We start from the raw sequence: 19,683 nt of genomic DNA, 5'->3' as shown, positions 1-19,683 counted from the left end.
GTGAACAATTTGAAATTCGATCTTCTTGTTGCTTAGATTATAAAATTGGCTTCTTACTGTATGTTCAGGCAGTATGGAGCAATGTGAAAAGACCTGGACTGGAAAATGGAAGGTCTAGGACTGAGTATTAGATCTGCCTCATAGTAGCTCCTTGATGCTATGGTTTACTGTCTAGTTTACTGGCTAGTGTTAGTCTGCACATGCTGACTGGTCTGCACCATGAGGAGTATGGAAATGGACAGAAAGCATTAGAAACTTTTATAGCCATTTGGTAGAGTAATTGTACGTCTGTAAAATAATGACAAGTAGTAATAAATATGTGGGTTTGTGTATTTTGTTTCTGTCTTTTAATCTTTCCATTTCTCTAGTATTTAATTTTTACCAATTTTATAAAAAACGTTCAGTCTTTAATGGATTAAAATGAATTAACAGTAAACTGACCCTTAACCACAGAGTGTGAGAAGCACTGAGCTGTGTCTAGAGAGTCAGTTAACCTGTTGGGACCTCAATTCCTCCATTTGTAAAAATACAGAAACAATCCCTATTTTGTCTTCCATGGAGATTATGTGACTACCAAACAAAATTACTTATTCATAAATTATTTGTAAACTATAAGACTTCATATAAGCATATGGTGGTTATATTCTAGGTAATAATCAATTGGGAATTAGTATGGCACCTCGACTAAAAGAAGCTTGGCGTTTATAAGATACCCGATAAATGTTTGTTGACTTTATGAGTAAATACAAGAACAGAAACTCTGGCATCAGACAGAACTGCACTGAAACAGCTGTCTCAGGGAGCAGTGTGTGATTTTAAGTAGTCACGTAACCTTTTAATAACACAGTTTCTCCATCTGTAAAATGAGAGTAATAATAGCTTCTAGCTTGAAGGGTTGTGAATATTCAATAAAATAACACAGTAAAGTATTTAGTATTTAGTACTCAGTACATGCAACATATTCGATAAATATTAGTCATATCTTTCAGTTCTTTTTCTATGCTACAGAAACGGTTTGACAGTTCATATGCAATTTCTTACTTAATTATTAAGCAAACATAACAAGGCAACTACCAAAATCTCCATTTTAAAATTAGGAAACTGAAACTGAAAGAATTAAGCAACTTTCACAAAGCCATATGGCTACTTGATTTTATCCATGTCTGTCCACAACAGAATCGGTGACTTTTCCCACCTAATACCACCTCCCTAAAGAATTCTAAGTAATGAGAATACATTTCATAGACTTCATTTTAGAAGTATGTTCATTTTTGTTTGTGAACTATGAGGACTTTTTGCATGAGAAATAGTATCAACAGATTTAATAACACACAGAAGAAATACTCATGAATCATCTTTTTCACTTACCAGTTTGACTCGTTGGTGTCCTCATGCTGGTGGTGGCCACTTTCAGTGTTCTGCTCCAAGCCTCTTTTCATAACGCAGTTTCAAGGCTGTCAAAAAATGTAAAAAGAAAAAAATGATGCTTGCTTCTGGAAAGATTTCCATATATTAATGACCAGAATAATAATAATTCAAATTTACATAGCATGTTTTACATAGCTTTTAAAGAAACACAATAGGAACTGACCCACTTCATGTCTGGGGTTTTGCACTTGAAAGCAAGTATGTTTTATCTTGGAATTTTCAGAACATGACAAAGTATCTATCACCCAGGCTGTCATTAAATTACTTTTCTTTTTTTATTAAATAGATGAAAGAATGAAACTCATGTTCCAATACATTCATATATTTGATGATTTTCAACCTTCCACTCCAGGAGGCAAAATGGCATTTTGTTATAATATAGTTGCTTGCAGAGAAGAAGAAAACAGACCTGAAGGAGAAAGTTTTTGCTGTGCCTATATAAGCCTGACATTTCAAAGGTTAAAAATTTGACAGTGAAATCAACATGCAAATCACAGATTATTCCTTGTGGTTTCAGTATTTAATAATTATTAGATGAACCTGAAAATATATTATCAAAAATGGTTATGATCTATTTACACAGGAATATCTATTTACACAATCAGTTCAAAGCTTGAATTTACTTTAGGAGTAACTATAAAGTTGAAAACAGAAAATGAAATGTTCTTTTCAGAATTAGAATGTCTTTTGAGGAATCTCCATACTGTTTTCCATGATGGCTGCACCAAACTACATTCCTAACAGTGTAGGAGGGTTCCCTTTTCTCCACATCCTGTCCAGCATTTATTGTTTGTGGACTTTTGAATCATGGCCATTCTGACTGGTGTGAGGTGATATTTTATTGTAATTTTGATATGCATTTCTTTGGTAATTAGAATATCTTTTCCATTGTCCTAATGACTCTTCCTTCTTATGCTGCTTCCTGACTCTACTCAACTCTCCTTCACAATCCACAGAAAAAGAGAAGGATAAAGGAGAGAAAGGTCAGTTGACAAAAAAGAGTAAATTCTATTCTAGGATAGTCTGAATTAACTCAAAATAAGTGTAATGAGGTGAAATACTTTCTTAAAATGATCAATGTCAATCACTTTCCTTCATACCTCATACTTTTTTTCACTAGATTGCCTCCTTGACATTATTGGACCTGTGTGTCCAATAATACAAATCATATCATGTCACAATCATAATAGTGATGATTATATTTTGCTGCTAATAATGTACCTGGAACTGTTCTTATCATTTTATAGGAATTATCTAATTTAATATTTACAATTGCCCTATAAGGTAGGTATTCTTAACCTCCTTATGTTTAAAGATGAGAAAGCTGAGGCTCAGTTTTAGTAAATTATTAAAGATCCACTACTAGTAACCAATAGAGTAGAATTTGAACCTTTTCTAAAATCCATTCTCTAAATCACCAAGGTATCTACTACATTCCAAACCTAATCCAAACTGGAACTCTTAATTTCCTGACGTACCTTTCTAGGTCTTTCTATTGCTTAGGAAATTGACATATTTGCTCTATACTCAAGACAGGAACATGGGGATCTCTCTTAATAATTTCCTTTTGCATGATAATTGTGCACCCTAAATATAGATAAATCCATACAGCGCTCTTCCTTCATCAGTTGAAGCCGCCATCATCTATGACCTAGAGTATAGCAAAAGCTGTCTACAGTTCTCACTGAACTCACTCTTGCCCCATTCTATAATCCATTGCTCACACTCTAGCATGGGTAGACTTTTTATAGCATAATTCATCATTTTACTACTCTGCTTAAAACTCTTCACTGGCTTTCTACTGCACTTGGAAAGAAATCCGATTATCTTACCAAGACCTACAAGCTCTAACATGAACTGGCTACAGCATACCTCTCAAATATTACCTTAAACAGTTCCTCATTTTTTATTGGGGTCTCGCATACTCGTCCCCTAATAAGCCATGGTCTTCAGCCTCTAAGGAGATTGCTTTTTAGGAAATCAAGCCTAGAATGCTCTATGACTAGATCCTTTTCATGCCTCAGGTCCAAAAGCCACTTTCTCAAGGAGCTTTATCCTGATGCCCCAAAGTGTTGTCCTTCCCATCACAATCTATAATCATATTTTGACTGTATTTGTTTGGTTACTACATTTCTTTACTGGAATGTGGGATCCATGTGGACAGAAATCCAGCTACTAATATGTAGCTCTCAAAAATTTCTCCTTAATGAATGTATGGATGAATGAACAGATGTTAAAGTATATTCAAACTAATTATTTTTCCTTATACTTACTCATTCCCCAAAGTAAGAAATCTTGCATTTAAAGAATTGGTAAATAGAAAACGATAGAAAAAATAATTTTTTTGTACTCATTCATGTATGTATACTTGCTCTTTTGAGATATTAAAACAATTTCCATTATAAAAACTAAAATAGATTTATTAATTTTTTTCCTAACAAGAAACATAGTGAAGACCACAACTGTATCCATTAGTTTACGTTATTTTCTGAAAGGGTCCCAGCCATAACACTCTCAGTGTGGCATTCAGTGGGCAATACTGATACATATACACTATTAATTTTGGATGTGAGCATGGACTTTCGTGAGTATGCACAGGCCAGGGTTAAATATTTAGAAACTTTTACTCATGTCTGATCTGTAATTCTGGTCAGTAACAAGCCAAAAGGGAAACTAGTAACTTTCAAACAGCACTGGCACTGAAGTCAGCTTGTACAATGAGGCACAAGATGCAAGTACAAGGGTAAAAATGACAATAGTTTAAACTTCAGATCAAAGAAAAGAGAAAAATAAATTGTATATAAAAGTACGTATTTGGGGTGAAGCAGTGTTCAATACTGAAAGGGAAAGTATTGCTGGCAGGAAGAATCCAAGAATTTTAATACCCTTGGGTTAATACTAGAATATCTGACCACCTCCTAACTGGCATCTTAGATTCCAGCCTCTTTCCTCTTCAACCTATTCCTGAAATGTTTCCATACTTTCTAGCCAAAGGTCTTACATCATTTTAATTAAAAATTTTTTTAATATCCAAACTCTTATGTCAGGCCTTGAAGTTCTTCTATAATCCACAATGTGAAAGAGGGGAGATGGACTTTCCAAAGAAACAAAGGTCTTGATAGCTATGACTCCCATCTCCTTGCCCCTATTATTGCATCAGCAACGGTCTTGCTCCTTTCCCTACACCAAGTCCTTCATCAATTTTACCAGATTAAGTTCTGTAACTCAAAGCTAGAATCCTGTCAATTCTTTTTCAAAATGTTTCTAAGGCTCCTTTTTCCCTCTAGAATATAGGGGGAGAATGGAGCTGAATTTCTAAACCCTTAGTCTGGGTTCAAAGACTTCAGCGGTCTTTAATTCACCTTTTCAGACTCATTTCTACAAATGCATAATGCAGGCGTGCACTGAAAACTGCCAAGAGCTTCACATCCATGAGTAATTTCATTCTTAAAAGTCAGTCTGTGAAATGAGGCTGTTGAAACACAGAGATGTTATAACTACCCTGAGGCTTTATTAAGCTAATATATAGTGGAAACCAGGTTTGAATCTTCTACCGCCAGAGTTTATACTTGCCAACAACTTCTTTGTCCTCTGAACTATATGATTAGTCATTTTTTTGAATACCTTCTTTCTCTAAATACAGACTTGTGTCTTTATTTCTGTTCAGAAGAGTGTTCGTCATAGTGTTTTTATTTCCATGTATTTATTATCTTCCAAGGCCCAAAACAAATGCTAAATTTTTCTGTTACTTTCATTTGGTAATGCCCTCTCCTTTCTCTGTATAAGTTATTATTTTATTTTTCTTACAGCATTTTCTATTTACTACCATTTTTAAGTTACTCATGTTTCAAACATTTCTCTTGTTCTTGTATAAGGTCTTCTTGGGCTAGAGCCATAGTTTGGTTTATCTGCATAGTCACTCAGTCTGGCTCAATGCCTTGTGCATGGTAGGTGTCAAATAAAGGAGAAAAGGAGCTCCCTCTCCCTTCTTTTTCTTTTTTCTTTTTTCTTTTTTTTTTAATCTACGAGATAGTGAAGGGTTGGACAGAGAGTGCAGGCCCATCAGAGGTTCTAAAGATGAGTTAGACATAGTTTAAGAAAGATTTTTACCTAGCCCACTCTGCTCTCTTCCAAGATAATTAATTCTCTTATCCTGTGGTGGCTTCCTAAATTACAGATACATTATGTAAGAAAGATTAACCAGCTTCAAATACTGGCTTTGCATTTCAAAACCTAAGAATTGCCAAGCATCCAAATCTCCTTTGAGCTACACAAGTTTAGGACACGTAGATTCATTTAATATAAAACAACTTTTCTTAGAATTAAGATTGTTTCTCTTTAAATCTATTATCACCAGTTATCTAACTATCCACTATCGTAGAGAACAATACTGCTATCCCTATCGCCAAAGCAATGGACTGACTGTTGCTAAAGTGCTTTTCTGTGTACTGAAGGCATTTTGGAAATAGTTCTCAGATCAAACTAAATGAGTTTCAGTATAAATAAAGAACCTGAGACATTGCAGATGGCACTTAGCAAGATATTGGTGTGACAGCTAGGAAGATGCAGCGTGACCCCTCTGCAATTGAAGTTTTGTATTGAGTGTAGGGTCTAATAAAATGAGTTCCATCATGGAACTTGTGTGTTCAATGAAATCTGAATTAAACCTAAATATGAGCTTTGATTGCTGCTTTGGTGAAATTGAAAAAAAAAGATAAAAGACAAACCATAATGAGAATGATAGTTTGAGTCATATTTAAACTTCAAAATAACTGTTATATATGTACTTTCTATTCTAACCAAGGTGAGAAGTGAAATACTATTCCTATTATATATGCTGCCTCGCAGTGAACATTATTTCAACTACCCTGGAACATGACTGACTTTATTTATTTTAAAACCTCTGGCACATTTTACAGTCTGAATCATTTTCTAACACTTTCAAAGCTGTAGTTCATTAAATTACATTTGTTTTATATAAGCCACTCTAAATATCTACTGTTGACCTACAAAGAATGGAGGGGACAAGAGTTTATTTTAAATACACCCTACTTCCCTCATGTAGATCAATACAGACAGCCTCCTGAGGATGTCTATTATTTCACTGTTGTAGGAAAAGCTTCACACACCGGTGAGTTAGGTAGGGGTGAAGAGGACACCTCAAGACAACAGGCTACACGCTCTCTACAGGGCAATGAATCAGGGGTTCCAGTGTCAGCAGTGGCTTCTAACAGCATTACCTTTCCTAAAAAGCTCTTCACCTGAGTGTGCTGAGTGAGAACTGCTGAATGAGGTTTGGTAGTCACCTATTTGGATATAGCTTAGTGAGAGATAATCACACAATCTTCAGGTCATAAGTGACGCAGGGCATCTAGGTTATCTCCCACTCAGTCTGGGGATGGATACTGGCTCCAAAGCAGCTCCACTGGCATCAACAAGGGAGCTGAAAAAACAACTTCAACTATTGGATAAGCATATTTATATGTAGTGGAAACCAGCCTCCTTGTACCTGTCACACACATTGGTCCAAGTTTTGCCCTCTAGAGATATTCAGAAAATATAGAACCTTAGTTTCACATGGCAGCTCTTCAAATAATTGAAGGAAGTTATCATTGGCCTGAAAGGATGTGGGACATCTTTCAGACTCAACATCACCACTTTCTTGCACATAAAATGACAGACACATTCCTCACATGACATGTTTCCAGACATTTCACGAGTCTGGTCACCTTCTTTTGGATGAACTTCCATTTGTCAATGTCTCCTTTTAAAATATCTTGAACATCCTATGACATTTCTGAAGCGTCAAGCAGAAATGGAACACCCTGAGAATAACAGTAAACTTCTCTAGTCTGTGAAGAGTGATAAGGCCTAAACTTAAATAAAATTTCCACTTCTCAAAAGTAGACAGAGAAAGAACTTACTGTTAGAATATTAATGGATCAAAAATTCAACTCTAAGCTGAGTGGTGTCACAGAGAGGTATCTGAGAGAGTATTGCCCATAATGTGTTGTCTGCAACCCACAGGCAGCCTCACTCAGTTGTCTGCATTGTGTTAAATCTTTGTCAGAGAAAGGACCTCGGTCATGACTCCCCTTAGCCAGCTAAGTAAGCTTGGACAAGTCACTAACACACATGGTTTTCAGTGTATTCAATACTGTAATGGTGATTTTGTTTGTCCCATTTGATCTGATCGTGAGGTTCCCAGATATTTGGCTAGCCACTATTTTGTGGAGTGTCTGTGAGGGTATTTCAGGTGCAATTAGCATTTGAAGTGGTGGATCTAGTAAAGTGGTTTGCCCTCTTCAATGTGAGTGGACATCATCCAATCTGCTGAGGGCCTGAAAGGAAGAAAAAGTTGGAGGAAGGAAGAATTCAGCCCCTTTTGCCGAATTACTTGAGATGGGACATAGATCTTTTCCTGACCTTGACACTCCTGGTTTCCAGGCCTTCAGACCCAGACTGAATTACATCAGTGATTTTCCTTGGTCTCCCAGCTTGAAGAAAGCAGATCATGAGACTTCTGGCCTCCATAATTGTGTGAGCTGATTCCTTGTAATAAAGAAAGAAATATCTATCTATCTATCTATCTCCTATGGATTCTGTTTCCCTAGAGAACCCCAAATGATACAGTCACCAAATGAACTAGATTATCTCTAAGATTCTATGTAAACTATGACTTGCTCCGGCAAGAGATTTCAGTGTTTCAAAACTTTTTGTTGGTCAGGAGTCCTGCTTTGCTTATAATTTAAATTTAATAGTTTCATCTTACACAAAATATGAGAAAATGATTCACCAGTTCCCACAGTATTCCTATCCATGTATTCATTTTTTGGTTCACCTAGCATCTTAATTTTGTGCAAATTGTGAGCATATCACAGAGCTTGGCAAGATGGATGATGCAAAGGAATATAACTGTAGCTCTTACCCTTGAAGAACTTACAGTCTAAGTAGGTAGACAAGATACTGCATTTAAACCAATAAAAATACGAGTGCCAAATGTTGAGGACAATAAATGATAATGGAATTCAGAGGAGGGAAAGATCAACGTGGCTTAATAAGATGGAAAGGACTTCATGAAGGAGATGGAAGGAGACAGGGCAGTGGATGAACTGGGAGAAAGGAGTATTTACATACTCCTCAGAGTGATCAAGCTTTTAAAGAGCTTTCTATTGTTCTAGAAACTATGCAGCAATTGCATGCAATAACTCTGAAACACAGAATCACTGGGTAAGAATCCACAAATAAACACAGGATTTCAGCAGCCCCTTGTACATACAACATCCCATCCTGCTTAGTTAACAAGACACAACAATCAACCACCAGGTTTTACAACTGCTATGGGGCCTGTGCAGCATTATAAGGAAACATCAGGAGACCTGAGAACAGGAAGGGACCTGATATCTACTTTGGGGGTTTGATAAATATATATAATATATATATATACACACACACACACACACACACATACACACACACGCATATACATATATATATATATACACATATACATACAGGAAATCTACATTAAAAAATAAATAAACCTGTTATCTACTGGCTTTGGAGGGGGTTAGTCGTTCTCAGCACCCTCTCCAACTGGTACAGCAGACATTTCATGACTAATTACGGAGTCAAGTGACAAAGCTCTTAATGGCCAACTCTGTGATAGCAGCAAAGGCACGAGCCTTCAGAATCACAGTGTGTCTGGAAAGACATGCGTTTCATATGGATGGAGGGGAGCTGGGGATAGCCCTCTGATGCCTGGTGAGGGATCCCACAGAATCAAACTGTTGGGTCTTGTTACTAACCTCTCCCAACAGCCTCCTTGAAGGTGGAACTAGTTGTTCTTCAGCCCAATCATTTTCTTGATGAAAATAGGCACAGTGGGAACAAGGAAAAGGTTCTGTGCACCAATTTCTTACATTCAAGTGAAGCAAATGTAGACCCATTATCAGGATGAAAGTTGCCAGAGCAATTTGTGTGTAACAAATGGCCAGTGCAAAGTAATAGGTGCTCAGGAAATATTTACTGAGTAATTGCATTTGATAAAGAACAGAACTGCTTTGTGTCACTTGGAGTAAAGATACATTTATTACAATCAAGAAATTATCCCTGGAAATTTCCTCCAACCCCTTTTCTCCCCAGAAGAAAATATATGTAGATACATAGGCATGTGTGTGTCCCCTCATGTGTGCATACGTGTGGGTGTTGTGGGTGTTGTACTGTTTCCTGTTGCTAGACTTCTGTTTTCATTCCCTCATGCATGGGAAGATTTTTCTCCTTCTATACTGAACAGTTTGCTGGTGATATTAGGCCTCCTACCAAATACTCCTTTAGTGTCATAAAAATATCTTGTGGAACACCCTTGTAACTCATGAAACCAACCACAAGTTCCAAGGAACAAAACACTAAGAGGAATTTTCAAAATAATAAAAGAGTAATATAAAACCATAATCTGTGGGCAGGAGACAGAGTTTATCTGCCATTCTTTATTTGGTCATTCCCTAAGGACTTGAAACACAGAGTCACACTCTCTTTTGGAAGGTGCTAGTATTCTCTGTACTGAGGGCACTGACTTGTTGAGACACATAGAGAAACCATTCAACATGTTCAGTGCCAAGCAGAGAAGGCAGGAGCAGTTCCACAGGGAGGTCGCATCAAGTCAGTGTCATAGGAAGGTATAGGGTGGAAAATGTCAACGGTATGTCTATAGTAAGTTACAGAAAGAAAGAGTGGAGTTCTGCTTTAGATGAAGAAATCCCAGACAACATTAGAGTTGCTCACTAATCCAACAGATAATATTGTAGAGACAGACATGGGTCCCTTTGTTGCAGGGAATTAATTTTATTTCATCCTCTGTGCCTTTCCAGTAGCAGGCTGTTTTATAAGAGCCCATTGGATTCTTTTTGATGAATATCCTTTCAGTATGCTTCTCCCACCTCTGCAATTTGGAGAATACATTACAGAGCAAGTTGATATTTTCAGCTGTTACTCATCAGGTATTTCTGGAATGCAGGTAACATGGTTCAGCATAAGTTGATTCTATTTGAACAAGCCTTAGATTATTTTAGAAGCCACAAAATAGGATTTAGATCAGACACATGTTAATTCTTATACTGAAATTTTAAAGGAAATTTGTCTACATTTGAAAGCCAAACTTATGAGAGCTAAGTCAATATAATCAATTCTTCCATGAAACACCCACTACTTCTCAAACCACATAAAATGTGTGGGAAATATCAAATTGTCCAGTGGAAGACTGAGTAAAGTCTATACAAATATCCGTAATATACCCACAAGAAAGACTACTACAAGCAGCAGCATAAATCTTCATCTTTTCTGTACTGAGACAGTTCAGGTCCAGGAAGCAGTGAGCTGCGTTCAGACTTGATCCTAATTTATTGCTGATGTGGCATAAATGCTAAATACTGCTGCTGCAGCCATTAACCCAAACTCATTAATTAGGTAGGGGAAGGATGGAATATTTTTTCAGCTTAATTTACCAAGATGTTCTCAGTCAATAAAGGTTAGCTATTTGACAAGGCTTCTCAGCTGTTAATATGACCCATAGTGCACAGATTAAAAACATAAAACAGAGAAAAAAAACCACAATTACTCCTCCTTAAAGGCTCCAAAGTATACTGTTAAGTATGGCCCTGTAGACATCTATTTTGTATATGCACATACTCTTTCCCATCAAATCAAATGCTAGTAAATTTACTAGAATAAAACTTTCCTCTACCCATTATAACATGGGTGTAAGATGAGCTTATATTGTAGGAATTTAAGAAAAGACAACAGTACTCAGGCTTAAAAATACTGAGGCAGTAGTTCCTACATGCAATCCATAGGCTCCTTCTTATTGGTGGTAGAAGAATCAGCTCAAGAGCTTGTTATAAAGCAAATTTTCCATTCTCCACTCCAAGAAATTCTGATTAAGTAAAGGTGAGTGAACTAGAAATGTGCATTTTAAGAGCTCCCCAGGTAAATCCTATAGGAAGTTGGCTCTGTGAGCAGCTGGGTTAAGCGATTTGCCCAGTCATACATCCAGTAGTGAAAATGTCAGAATGAGAAACCACTTTTCCCAGCGCTCCTTCTATCATAGCAGACGCCCTCAAGTTACCTGGAATTAATTTGGTCTATTTATATATAAGGCACTAGACACAAAGGGATACTCTTAGACTAAGTGAAGAATCTCAATCTATGGCCAATAGAAAACCTACATTGTAAAGATAAATACCTTGATGGTGTTGGTAAGGATGGGGAGAAGGGGCATTCTCATACAATCCTGGTGTGGTAGAAATTAGTTCAATCTTTCTGAAGGACAATTTTTCAGGATCTGCCAAAGCTACTAGGCTATTGCTCACTCCCTACGGTCTAATCATCCTACTTTAAGAAAATCGTTTTACAAAGATGACTCTCACATTCACATATATGACTCTCACATATAGAATTCTAATAATTCTACTTTAAGAAAATCATTCTACAGCTATGACTCTCACATATATGGAAAAAAAGTAAAAATTTTTGTAACTACAAATATTAAAAAATATAAATCCATCTAAACAGAAAATAATGTACACAAGATGATTTCATTTGTTTATGATATGAATATAGTGACATATGCATAGAAAATCCCTTGAAGAATAATACATGAGAAATTCTTAAAAGTGGTTAAGCTGGGGGGAGTAAGATGGGGTACTGGGGTATGTGCTGGTTTCCTGTTGCCAGTGGAACAAATTACCACACACTTGGTGGCTGAAAATAACATAAATTTATTCTCTGCAGTTCTTGAGGCAGGAGTCTGAAATTAGTCTTATAGGCTAAAATTAGACAGAACTGGTTCCTCTGGAGGCTTCAGGGGAGAATCTATTCCTTTTTCCTCAAGCTTCTAGAAGCTACTGGAATTCTTCGGTTTTAGTCAGATTACTCCAATCTCTGCTCCCATGGTCATACTGCCTTTTCTGTCTAACCTTCCTTCATTCCTCTCATAAGGACTCTTGTCACTATATTGGGCCCACTTCTATACTACAAGATAAACTCCCTATGACAAAATTCTTGACTTAGACCTCCAGTCTCTTTTACCAAATAAGGTCATTTTTATAGGTTGTAGTGATTAGGAGATGACTATTTGGGGGGTGGAGTGGGGAGGGTAATATTCTATCTACCAGAGGAAGGAAGTGAGAGTACTTTTTCTTGTGCACCATTTTAAATTATTTGACATTTTTAAAATCATGTTTATTTGCTAGCCTTAAAATAAAACCAAAGTTGGGGAAACACTTTTTAAAAAAGAAACTTATGGCACCCTTAGACAACTGTGATACATCTAAACGAGCCAGAAGAACAATAATTCATTTTTTAAGTATGATGTATTTATACTCCATTTAGATCCAAAGCAGATTTAGACAGTTGGGAAAAAGGCACCTGTAGTAAAATAAGTAAAATAAAAATCTAAGGAGAGATTGGAATTACAATAACAAGAGAAAGAGAATACTGTCATATTATAAGTTAAAATCACTTGCTTTGATTAGGCATAAATCTTGGCTGTGTGGCTCCTCCTGACAGCTAAAGCAAAAAAAGGAAACTGGAGAAAAAAGGTCACATTATTTCTGTTGTTGGCAAATAAACAAATATATCAATCATCAGTAAGAGACAGATTTTTCTGGTTGTGGGCTCTATGGAAAATTTCTCACTTGCATCATGGCATAGGGAACATTTAGTGTTGTTGCAAATAATGTCTTTGAAAACAATTTTAGATGAGATTTCCAAATTTTAGTTTCAGCTCTCTCTGCTATGACCCTCAGTGGAAACAGATGTGGACAGGAACTTTCTACACAGAGCTGAATTCCATTAGGTGCTGTGTATCTTGTCCGTGCCAGTGAGATTAAGTGGGATAATGGAACAATGTCTGATCAAGCTGTCGGAACCATCCAGTCTCTTAGTTCCAGTGTCTTGCAGGAAAATTCACTATGCCAAACTAACAAATTAACAACAGCATACAGCATTAACTCATATGCTGAGAACTTGAAAGCTCTGAGCTACCCTGGAGCACAGTTTTAGAAAGAATCCAAAATAACTGCTGCCACAGTTGTGGGAAGTATATGCAATAGCCTATCTGGAGCTGTATAACGTAGCTTCAGGTTACAATAAAACACCATACACTCCTGTCAATTATGTTGTTTTCTTTAAAAGTATAGCTTTAAAAATAATTTGGGGTCTCTCCAAAGTTCTACTAATTCCTGAAATACTGACATCTGTTGATTATCCCCTCCATTGGAAAAGATGCATGGAATGGCTTCCACTAAAGGGAACCCTAATCATCAATCAGTCTCTGAATTCCAGCCAGCACCTAGAGGGACCCTTAAACATGGCTGCCACACAGAATGCCTGGAAAGGCCCTCCTCCTGTCCTGGAGAGGAGAAGAAAATAAATGCTAAACTGTAAAGAACTCATAAAAGAAACTACCTCAACATTGAGTAATTACCCTAAAAATATTTGTAGCTTACCTGGTTTTATAAATTTACTTAAGTATTAACCCATTGTACTGGTCTAGTTACAAACAATAGAAAACCCAAACAACTCTAACAGAGAGGGGCTTGTCTCAAATTCCTGGGATGGTTGAGATGCCTAAAGATGTAGCTTTTTAAGGATACAAGCATTCCCATTTTTCCTGATCCATATCCACAGTTCTTAGCTTGTGGTCTGTGCCCTACTATGTTTCCAGGCAATGATTTGCATTTCTAGATAGCCAGAAAGGGAACTGTCAAAGGGCTTCTGTTTATGAGGCTTTGCTTTTTTGTTCTTGAAGAGAATCCCTTTCTTAGTATTCCCGCCTACATTTCTTACAGCAGAATGCAACACATGGTCACCTTTCTAAGCTAAAGGATCCAGAGAAAGAATTTATAGCTGATCCATTGCCCCCAAAATCAATATTGGGGCCAAGTGACGGCAGACATTCAGTAAGCATCCAGCTAAACATACCACACACATCTAATGAAGACATGATAACAGACTTTTGGAGTTATTTGGTAAATGCAGTATATGCTCTACCTCCTCTCCAAGAGTTCCCTGGGTGTTTCAAAGTAAAGTTAGTAATGTAAATACATAATTTATATGTGACTTATTGGAAAAAACTATTCAATCAACAAAAATATAACAAAACACTATTAAGTCTGAAAAGTATGGATTCGTGGGGTATTTGATTTAGAATAAATATTTTAGGTTAACCTGATCAGCAGGTGGCTTGTATACAGGAGATATAAGAGTGTTCAGGAGTATGATAATGACATGATAAAGAGAAGACTAATCTGTGGGTCAGAGATTAAAGGAAACATTGTGAAATACTCAAGGACCCCAGGACTCATTTTTTTTTTTACTCAAAGACTTTTGGACATTTTTTTGGTCTTTAAATCTCAGAAAGAAGACTATCCTACGTGGGCTTAACATGTATCTATAACATTTGTATGTTTCTTTCACAAGAAAGTAGCCTTTGGTTCATTTATCCACATCCTGAAAAGAAGCTGCTCACCTCCAACATTTTATAGCTGCTATAATTGTCACTTTTTTTCCCTAAGCCATAGGTAAAAAAGTGAGAGGTCAGTTGGAAATGCAGAGGCAGAACTGAGAATGCCATTCTCAATCCTTGGTGTGAAAGACAGGTGGCTTGCCTGTTTTCTAAAGCACTCAGCATAGAACATGCAGAATCAAGAAGTAGAAAGAAGATCTCAATCAGCCTTCCTGGGGATTCTGAATATCATTTCATCTTATTAAATACATATATATGAATGTACCTGATAAAGTCCTGGGTGATCACGGTTCTTGGGAAGGCCAGCCTGTCAGTGATCAGTATGCTTCCTTCCCTTACTTTTGCTCACAAAATATGAGAGGCAAATTTCTTATTCTATTTCAATGAGCTCAATTCAACTGCCTGGTAACAAGTAATGAGTTCAAATCTAGACTTACCATTTAACTAGCTGAATGACTTTGGGTAAGTTACTTAAATTTACTAATCCTGATTTTCTTCAAATGTAAAGTGATGAGGAAACATTGCTGAAAATTAAGTGGTATGGCACACATACAAACATCTAGGGCAGTATGTGACCATACTAGAAGTTAAAAATGTCATTCTTTCACCTAATTCTCCCTGAAGAGCCATCACTTTACAGACAGGGCATTTCCATAGATGTTTGTAAAAGATCTCTCCTACAATCCTGTCTCTTTCATGCAGCCTTTGTAGATTGATCAGAGATTAGCATAAAACTTTCTGAATGTCCCTACAGGATGCTCTAGTTACACAACCAGAGGGGTGACATAAGTATGTCACCTTCTAGAAATTTCTCTCTGTTGATGGTAAATGGAAATGATCCCAAGTTTGAAGGTAAACTGTAATACCAAAAACTTCTTGGTATTGCTTTACCCCATACAAGACATCTTCTTTCTCTAATTCTAACCACACAGGAGCCATTGCTTCTGTTCCTGTTTGGTTCTTACACATCTTCACTCTTTTAGTCCTAGGACGAAACCATGAGTTAAGCCATTATGGGGGTGTTTTGACTCAGAAGACCACTAGAGTTGCAGCTAAGCAGAGTTGTGCCCCAGACAACTCATGGATTTAAGTGAAGATTGGTGCCTCTACACCAACAAAATCTACTACTAACATATCCCATCTTACTAAACATCCTGTCTGCCTTCCCAACTGCTGAGCAGATGGCACCATAATCACAACCTTCATTCCTCTATAGATAGAAAAGTGAGTCCCCAGACATTTGATGAAAACCAACACCACTAGCTTCTATTAGGATCCCCAAAGATTAAATATACTATTATAGTCATAAAAATCCTTTTTAATTTCTGAAGAAAATTAAAAAATAATTGCCAATTTTTTTCAAATAAACAAATAGAAGACTAGATATAAACTGAAGCCAAATTGCTTGAAAGATTGAGGCAAGATGTTTTCTCAGAATGTACTGTAAAAATATAATGAAATAAAAAGTAAAACATTAGAGTTAAGACGCAGAATATTCCAACATTTATTTAATAGAATTTTCAGAGGAATATTATAGAGATCATGAGGAGATAAAACATTTTAAACAAAATAGAAAAAATAAAAGATTCCCAAACAGAACAAAATAAAATGACTGAAAATAGAAACGAAATCACTGAGCACTGTGTAGAAAGATAAGAAAAGTAGAAATGTGGCCATATTTCAGAAATCAAATTATAAAAAGCTACAAAAATAACCAGATTATATTTGAAGGAATGAGAATCAGATTACTCTATAATATTTCAGAAGTCACAGTGGAGGATTGAAGATAGGGCAATATCGTAAAAAAATCCTTGATATCATATCCAGCAAAATAGCTGTAAGTAGCAGAGCAAATTGAAGATATTTTATAATATTCTGTCTACCAACTGAAAACAATTTTCTAAATGATATATTCTAACAAAATGAGAAAAGAATATACTCCAAAATGCAGAAATACATAAGATCCAAGCAACACTGGTGAGCACATTTTTCATCATTCTACCTGTATGAAAACAATCTTGAAGCATCACACACAACTTGTTAGCAATTAGGAACTGTTTATTTTAACTAAGGATAAGACAAAGGCAGGTGAAAGAGAAAGCACGCTGTTTCTTGATTTGTTTGCACGTGGATATAGATACTAATTAATTCCAGAGGTTGCTAGAAAAATAAAGCTTTTCAAAGTTTAGCAAAATCTTAAGAATCATCACCACTGAAGAGTGGAAAGAGGATGAATAAATTGTGAACCAGTAAAAACAAGGATGCAGAGTGAAGAACAGTCCATTGGTCCAATGAAGCCAAGGGCAAAAAGAGAAATTAAAAAGAAGCATAGCAAGTAAAATTTAAAAAAAAGAAAAAAACTAAACTAAGGTAACAAAAGTTAGTTTAAAAATATCAGTGGCCACTGTAATATCATTGTCCATTTATTAAGTTTCCATATTAAAAGCCAGAGACTATCAATTTGGGGAACGAAAGGCAGAGAAAAGAAAATCCAACTGTCTACTTATAACCTGTTTATAAAAGATATACCTAAAAAACACACACACCTACACCCTACAAACAGTTGTTACACTTACAAGATGTTACTTGATAAATTTATTTACCAGAAATTTATAGCAAACATTTGTTTTATAATCCTTATCTTTTGTCCATTTTCCTATAGATTTAGAATGCAATGGATTTAAGAATGCATGAAAATTCAAACAAAAGCAAATTGCCAATAAATATACAATCATGTGAGTGAGAATGGAAATCCAAGTTAAAGGGAGATACATTTGTTTCATCAATTGAATAAAACAGAAAGAAAGAGAGAGAGAAAGAATGAAGGAAAGAGAGGAGGGGAGGGAGGGAAGAAAGAAGGATAGAAGGAAGGAAGGAAGGAAGGAAGGAAGGAAGGAAGGAAGGAAGGGGTTAATAATATATCCCTCTATCTTTGGTCTCCAGGTTTCAAGATGAGAGAAGTAACAACAACAAAAAGTCATTTTCCTCTGTTATCTGACACTCCCTTCGGATGGATTTTCCTCCTTGGATGTCCATGACACCACCCTCTACTGGTCTCTGTGTGTCCTCTACATACGTGATCTCACAGGTACTGATTTATTCTTTACTCCTTAAATATCAATATTTTCAACATTCCACCTATGACTTCGTCTTCTCTCTTGCCACACCATCTTCCCAAATGGTCTCCTTCACTCCTCTGGCTTCAACAACTGAAGACTCACACACTATTATTTTCAGCCCAGATCTTCCTAATGAAATTCCACTTTTTCCATCCAAATTCTCACTCATTAATATTTGAGAGGGACCCTAACTAAACTTAGAAATTCCAAAAATGAAAATGTATTTTATACGTATTTATAACTTGAACCTCACAACAAACCCTTCTTGAAGGTATATTTAGTGATACATTATAAAATATGTATTTTTAGAGGGCTTAAAAGAGTGTCTCACAATTATGTGAATATTACAGTGATACTTGTTGTTCAGCAGTTTTAAATTGACAAAATAAACTTTAAAATCAGAAATTAATTAAAAGAACTAATACTGCCACCCAGCTTGAGAATATTTTATAATTTTATACAGTGCAACAAGCCAATAAATGTAGCAGTAAAAACAGTCCTCAATACACAAGTATTGCTTTTTAGTGCCATAAAAATGTACTTTCGGGAGAGTAGCACATTATAGTTTAAGTGAAGCTCTTCATTAGATAGTATGAGAAAATGAGGCATGAAAGGAAGATGGAAAAGCCTCCTTAATAGTTCCTGTGCAGATAATGCAGGCCAAAGACAATCAATAGCCATGCCTCATTTATTTTATGTCCATGAGCACTTAGAGGCAAAATGTTAGTGTTTGCTATTCTGTTGGCTTTCTTTGCTCTGCATCAGTAATGAAAAAATGGATTTGCATATTAAGGTGTAATTTTTACAAATCTGACTTGAACAACAGGCTGTTATTGTTAGCCAATATGGAAAGAAACACCTTTTATAGTACCTTCGGGTCCATTAAAGTCACTTGTAAGCAGCTCTGATGATAAATATATTATGTCTCCAAAATGAGCCAATCGATATGAAAGTTCATGAATACATTATAAAAACACATTAAGTGTACATAAAAAAATTAAGAGTTCTATAAAGTACCTAATTTAGAAGATGTCACTATAATTGATGAAGGCAATCCTGAAATCAACATATTGCAGGGTATATAGGTTTTAAAAAGTCTATTGATGGTGTTTCCACCTAGAACACACCTTCAGGTATTATGTAGAATGATCCATCTAGTATCACCTCTGGGGTGACAGTATATTAAAATATGATATATGTCTATTTAAAGTCAAAAGGCTTACTTCATTATTACTGTCATATTTATGGGAACAGACTTTATGGGAGATAATTTTTGGTAAATAAATTTGTAATTTTAAAAAAAAAATCACTTTTCCATAAGGAGAATAAAACTTAAATATCATATAAAATGAATTAATATTTGCCTTTTTATATAAGACAACTGAATGTTAGATGTTATACTTTGAACTGGCAGAAGGGAAAAGGGAAAAAAAAAGGGACAAAATAAAAATGAAAATCAGACTGACCAATAAGTAAGACAATAGGAAAGGCAGAACAAGAGAAGAGGTTTGGCTGTGAAAATAACTTTTGGGGTTCTTCTGAAATTTACTGGAGAGTTCTATTACTGGCTCTCTAGATACCAAAATCTGCAAGTGAAGAATAGAATAAGAC

At 35.9% G+C, this 19,683-nt stretch overlaps 1 protein-coding gene across 3 annotated transcripts in view; it reads right to left on the bottom strand.

The window, feature by feature from the left end:
* LINGO2 (leucine rich repeat and Ig domain containing 2) overlaps positions 1 to 19,683 on the bottom strand; it is a 1,051,774-nt gene that overhangs the window by 459,090 nt on the left and 573,001 nt on the right. For all 3 annotated transcript variants that reach the window (XM_074361479.1, XM_074361478.1, XM_074361480.1), the window contains exon 4: positions 1,369 to 1,454. The gene's annotated coding sequence lies outside the window, so the exon portion shown is untranslated. The remainder of the gene's footprint in view (positions 1 to 1,368; positions 1,455 to 19,683) is intronic.

The sequence above is a fragment of the Camelus bactrianus genome, chromosome 4 (assembly GCF_048773025.1).
Source record: "Camelus bactrianus isolate YW-2024 breed Bactrian camel chromosome 4, ASM4877302v1, whole genome shotgun sequence".
Classification (NCBI taxonomy): Eukaryota; Metazoa; Chordata; class Mammalia; order Artiodactyla; family Camelidae; genus Camelus; species Camelus bactrianus.
The sequence above is the reverse complement of the archived record's forward strand: the minus strand, read 5'-3'. Positions and strand labels throughout refer to the sequence as shown.